Below are 7,042 nucleotides of genomic sequence, written 5' to 3'. Positions count from 1 at the left end.
CAAGGTTTAGGTTATTTTTATGCTTATAGTGCACATTTTCTTGCCATACAGAGCACATTTTTGTGCTTACCAGTGCACATTTTTATGGCTATACCAAATGGAATTGCATAGACATTGCGATGCATAATTTTCAACCATATAGTGCAACTTTTTGTGCCTAGTAGTGCACATTTTCTTAAGAGTTTTTTCCCAAAATGGTCCCCCGACTATTGCTCATTCTCAATTTTGCATTTCGACTTTCAATTGCACCTAATGTAGTCCCTCGACTTTCAAAAACTCACCCAATTTGGTCCTCCGTTACATATTCCGTCAAATCAGTGTTAAAATGGAGGGTATTTTCGTCCATTTACCTATTGTTAGCCTAATAAACATTGAGAAATAGTTGAGGGACCATTTTGAGAATAGTCAAGGGACCATTTTGGGAAAAAACTACTTTATTTATTTCATTTTTGTTTATTTTCATTTTTTAGACTCTATAAAATTAGAATTTCTATACATTTTTTTCCTATAAATATAAATAGTTAAAATCGCGCAATCCAACATCAAAATTTTTAACTTTGTTTACAGACTTTTCCCCTGTAAATATACAAACTATTCCTATGAATTTTTACAATAAGTTCCGTAAATTTCATAAATACTCATATACTTCTTCTTTTTTTTTTTTAAATGTTCATAGACAATCAATCACTATGTATCACATTAATTAAATATTACTTTTACCATTGAAAATAATATATTTTTTTCAAGCGTAGACACCCAAAGAGTGTAAAATGTAGAGAAAATATTGGACCGAAAAGTAAATTTTTCTAGTAAACTTCTCAGGTGAGCCGAAAAGTAAAATCTCGTCAATGTTTCCTGCAATATTTTATGTATTTGATTTCGAAGTAATTATTAAATTTTATATTAATTTACATTATTTAAGATATTATATGACATCTTTTATATGTTTTCCTCTTCTTATTTTTTATTAATTATTAATTATTAAGGCAAGTATAATTTATTTTGTAATGTGGACACATTATTTTTAATAATATTGATTTAATTAAATTATACCTTAATTATAAAAATCCTACCTAACAATTTTAGTATATTACACGGGACACAATAATTATTATAAATAATGTTTAATAATTGTCAATTTGTATTCAACAACAAAATTTATAGTTAATTTTTAAGTCAATCATAAAATCTTTGTGCTGTGGGCACATTATTTTTAATTATTTGAGTTTAATAATATTATATATTATTTATAAAAAAATCCAAAGTAATATATTTAGTACTACGGATGTGACTAAGAATTATTTTAATCGGTGCTTAAAATTGAGTATTTATAAAATTTACGAAACTTATTGTAAATGTGCATACAAATAGTTTGTATATTTAGATAGAGGGAAAAAGTTTGTAAAAAAGTTAAAAATTTTTAGGATGGATTGCACGATTTTAACTATTTATATTTGTAAGAAAAAAATGTATAGAAATTCTAATTTTATAGAGTCTAAAAAATGAAAATAAACAAAAATGAAATAAATAAAATAGTTTTTCCCAAAATGGTCCCTTGACTATTCTCAAAGCGGTCCCTCAACTATTTCTCAATGTTTATTAGGCTAACAATAGGTAAATGGACGAAAATGCCCTCCATTTTAACACTGGTTTGACGGAATATGTAACGAAGGACCAAATTGGGTGAGTTTTTGAAAGTCGAGGGACCACATTAGGTGCAATTGAAAGTCGAAATGCAAAATTGAGAATGAGCAATAGTCAAGGGACCATTTTGGGAAAAAACTCTTTTCTTAATTAACAATGCTAGTTATTCAGTCATAGAGTTAGGCTATTATCCATCTTATAGATTAGGTTTAAGCTCTGTAATCCATGTTTTTATGCTATACAGAGCAAATTTTATCCCTAACAGTGCACATTCTTGTGGCTAATCAACTAAAAATGCACAAATCACACTATTTTTTCATAAATACTTGCAGTGCATAATTTACAATCGTATAGTGCAAATATTTGTTCCTAGTAGTGCATATTTTCTCAACTAACAGTGCACGTTGTTCAATCGTAGAATTCATCAACTTCACTTCGTCTTCTTCGCCGGAGAGTAGCCTGTTCAAGACGAAACGCAGAAGTGTAATCGCAATAATAACTCTTTCCGTCAATTGTCCTCGCAAATTGTTTGTATGCCGGAGTGATGAACTAGATCAAACTTTTGCCTTCTCGTTGTCCTTGTCGACTTCGCTGGAAAGATGATCGCAGAACCTTGCCTTCGCCTGAAATTTACTCCGTGATTTCGTCGCCTTTTGTCTTCGTCTTCTTCGCCGGAACGTGCTTTGATCAAGAGAATGAACAGAAACCTTCGCTGTACTGCGTATAGGGGAGAAGCGGGAAAGGCAATGGAAAGGGATAATGACAATTATAACCACAAATGTTAAAAACAATACAATTTAACTAATGCGAATTTTTTAAAATTGAATGACTTAGATCATCTATTAATATTAAATCCAATGGCCTAGATTTCATCCTATTTGTCACATGAGGAAATTATTTCACATGATCCCTTATATATATATATATATATATATATATATATATATATATATATATATATATATATGGGTTGGTCGGGGGAGAAGATGAATGATGAAATTAAAGTTCTTCTCCCAATGATGAAATTAAAGTTGCAGAAATGAATGGAGGAGGATTGGAGGCCTTATTATTTTACAATGGTACAATAGTGGTGGAGAGGAATGGGGACGATACAGTAGGAGGATTTTTTTTCTTCTTATAATTTTAAGCTCTAGAAAATCAACTTTTTAAAATTTTTTTCTTTTGTTTAAAATAATACATTAAAATTCAAATCATATCATAGAGACATATAAATATATGTAATACTTGCCATTGAGATTTTCCTATTCCCAAACAATATAATTTTTCTATCCTAATATATCTTACCTAAAAGGCTTTCCTCTCCTTTTTTTTTTTAAATACTGATCCATATGTTAATCCGTTTATTATGGTAATCTATATAGAGAATATAGTATAATTACCATATATTATTTACCATCTATAACCCGTGGTAGTTATCAATCGTATTAAATATTTAAATTTATTATGGTAATTAAACATAGAGAATTCTTTCTTAGGACATTTTTATTTTATTTTTTACTTCAAATAATATCAATTACTCGTGCACTTCCGTTGATTAGAATAAAATCTTTAAAATTATGACAATTAGATAATTAATAATTTCTGTAATATAAATTTTATCTAATCAGTTAAAGGTAATTGATAATACACATATTATGTCCATAATTAAAGGAGATTAAGAAATTATGATAATTAATCCAATCCACAAATTATTATATCCACGCAATTATGCAAATTATTTAAATTCACATATTATTACACATATAAAATTTTGATAATGGCTACTTTTGAATAAAATCTTAATAATTATGGTAAATAAGAAATTAATTCACACATTATACTTTTATTAAATAATTTTTTTATACTTGTCATTATACAGATTTTATATAATCAATTAAGGAAATTAATGGTACACATATTACAGACATAATTAAAGGAAATTAAACAAACACATATTATGAACATAATTAAAAAAAATTAAACGTATATATATTACGTCCATAATTAAACAAAATTAAACATATACATATTATTTTATTAAATATACAATATATATTCCTTAATTACCATAATTATTCATATTAGCATAATATTAATTAAGAATAATATATACTACTTAATTACCATATAGTAATCATAATAAAATAGCCTCATTTTTATTGAAATTAATGATAATTTATCCTGCCCATACAAGAAATTAAAAATACACATATTACGGTGGGTAATTAACAAGAAATAAATATACATATATTATTTCCATACTTGAAGGAAATTAAATATACATATATTACTTCTATATTACCAACTTGTATTTAACACTTTAATCTTACTATGGTAATTAAACATAGAGATTCTCTTTATTTGATTTTTGGTTTTTTTTTTAACCTCAACTAATATCAATTAGTCATGCTTTACCTTCTTTTTTTTTTTTTAGACTTTTGATAATATAAATGTTAAGTAATCAATTTCAACACTAATATACAAATCTTATAATTTCAAATAAATGTATAATTTTAAGGCTATGTTTGGCAAACCTAGCTGAAAAGGTAGCTGAAAGCTGAAAAGTAGCTGAAAAGTGAAAAGTTATAAGCTCGAAGCTGAAATTTAAAGAGCTATTAAGCTAGCTGCTACGCTTAAAAGTGTTTGGTAAAATTAGTTTTTTGATAAGCCGGTAAATGTAAAAAGACTAAAAAAGACATATTCATAAAATTTATATAGTTTTAAATTTAAATAGGTTTGTTTATATATTAAAATATAAAATAGTAAAATCAATATATTTTAATAAAATATAAAGTAAGAAAATATATTTGAAAACATGTAAAGTAAAACAAAATGTTTATAGTTTATAAGATTAGTTCATACAAAAATCAATGTTCAAACACAAATGTTAATTAAAATTGCAACCAAACATACTGAAGAGAAAAAAAGTTGAAAAGGTTTAGCCAAAAAGATTTTAATTGAGAAGGGAAAAGAATGTCATTTCTTTAAAATAATAAGGTTAAAGATCGAAAAAAAGTTAGGAAGCTACTAGCTTATTTTGAACGGTAGCGTTCAAAAATAAGCTCTTATTTTAAGCTACTAGCTTATTTTAGGAACATTACCAAACAGAGCTTATAGCTTATTAGTAGCTTAAAATAAGCTATAAGCTCCTAAATAAGCTCTGCCAAACAGAGCCATATTAGAATTATTTATAATTTCATCATTAATTTTATTATTTAGATAGGGAGAATGATGAAAAAGGTAAATGCGATATGGTGAAAATAAATATACTTAAGGTATAAAGGTATAATTGCATAGAATTAGTATAATTGCTTAATAATTACTCCGTATTATGGTAATTAAGCTAAACATGGGTCATTGTATTTATTTTTATAATAATTACAGTTGAATTATTTCTCCTTTTTCTATATTTATATTAGTAATAATAAATTTACATAAATTATATTACATATTGATTTTTTCAAAATAATTGCAGATAAACGAGTCATATATTATTCAATTAATTGAGTGATACTTTTACATTAATTTTATAAACAAATAAATGTACATTTTAAAATATTAGAATTGTTTATAATTTCATATTTAATTTTATTATCTAAATATATAATAAAAAAATTTCATCCGTGCATCGCACGGGTAATTTACTAGTAATAATTTTATAACCGATGGCTAGTCACTCTTCAAATATCATAAGTAAGGAGGATTTTCAAGTTACGAATGCTCTTTATAGCAACTCTCAACCAACAACCGTTTCAAAGCATAACCTCCAAATAATCATTATAAATAGATATATAAGTCAAGTATGGAGGAATATAAAGCTCATCATTTCTTATAAATATTTCCAAAGGTATAGTATATATAAGTATATAGAAGAATTCACAACAACATATAGTTTACTCAATAAGTACTCATCACAAGATATAGATATTCTTAAGTAATCATTTCCAGTATAGACTCTCTCATAAGTCATTCTCAAAACAGATATGTCAATAATTATAGATAGGGAGGAATTCAAATCATAGTTTTCAATATTAATATATTATATTAAATAAGTGAATGTATCAATCTCAATCTCAATATCACAATAGTGGGATATGTGTTAGGAACATAATGTATTAGGTTTTGATGATACCAAAAATGTAATTTAGAATCCCCTAAAGTCTCGAAAGATAGGAATCAATGTAAGTTCGACAAGTAAACTAAGAGCGAAAATACAACCGGGTAACTTGAGCTCAACTCGGAAAATATTTAAGCTTGAGGTAAACTTGTATGAACATCTTAGAAGACTCGTGTTGTAATTTCATAGATAGATCAGTAGAAGGCACGAGACGACACTGGAGGAATAAGGGTCTGCGAGACATCAACTAAGTCTCGAGACATAAGCAGAGTTCGAGAGGTAGTACCTCTCGATACAACAATCCAGTTCGAGACATAAGCAGAGTTCGAGAGATAGATCTCTCGATACATGGGGATCAAGACATCAAACAATCAAGACATCAATCTTGGTCTCGATAAACTGACACTTCTCCAAAAGGTTAAATGACAGTCAGGAAGCATAAATAAAGTTTGGAGAAGAAGAATATCATGGAGATAAAATATTAAGGAAGTGCCAGAAGTGGATGCCACATCAGAATTCCACAACAAACGGAAAGAAGGTGCACTAATCCAAAGTCGGTCTTATTCCCTAGAACGAGGATCAATGGGAATTTAAAAAGAGTAACTTTTACCAAAAGTGGCAAGTGGAGCATGGACTCAAGAAAGTGGATTATGGAATATCCACTACCAAACAAAAGGTTCAAGTTACAAGACCACCACTCCATGAAAAATGCTGAAAAGATGCAAGTCCCATACACAGCATGGGAGACAAATTTCAAACGGAATAATTTTCCCTCCAACGGAATTATTCCTTTACTCTCATATAAAAAGGACGTGAAGACACAGATCAAAAATAGGGGGGAATTTTCGTAAGAGATCGGTTCGACTCGAAAATCTTAAGAGGTGTCTAATTCAAACGTTCAAGTGCTAGTGCTCAATCTGGAATATCATCCTGATATTCAAATTAGCGAGAAAAAAACACATCTTAGTGTTTGAGAGAGTTACAAAGCTTAAACTGCTATACATCTAGAAGGTGACCGAAGCTGCTCTACATCGAAGTTGATTCAACGATAGCTTTTGGTCAGATTGGAGCTTGTTACATTCAACTGTGACAACCAAAGGTCCTTGCTTTGGATTAAGCAAGAAGAGGCGGAGTAACCTGGCAGCTGTCTAGTGAAGATCCTGAGGCTTGAGGCGGGCTTGGTGATCAAAGCTCAAGTGCTCGAGAGGTGGAGTAACTGGAAGCGGGGAGAAAAACCTGAGGAGAGGCGGAGTAACCTGGGAGCTGTCTTGTGAAGATCCT

The sequence above is a fragment of the Ipomoea triloba genome, chromosome 6 (genome assembly GCF_003576645.1).
Source record: "Ipomoea triloba cultivar NCNSP0323 chromosome 6, ASM357664v1".
NCBI lineage: Eukaryota > Viridiplantae > Streptophyta > Magnoliopsida > Solanales > Convolvulaceae > Ipomoea > Ipomoea triloba.
The sequence above is the reverse complement of the archived record's forward strand: the minus strand, read 5'-3'. Positions refer to the sequence as shown.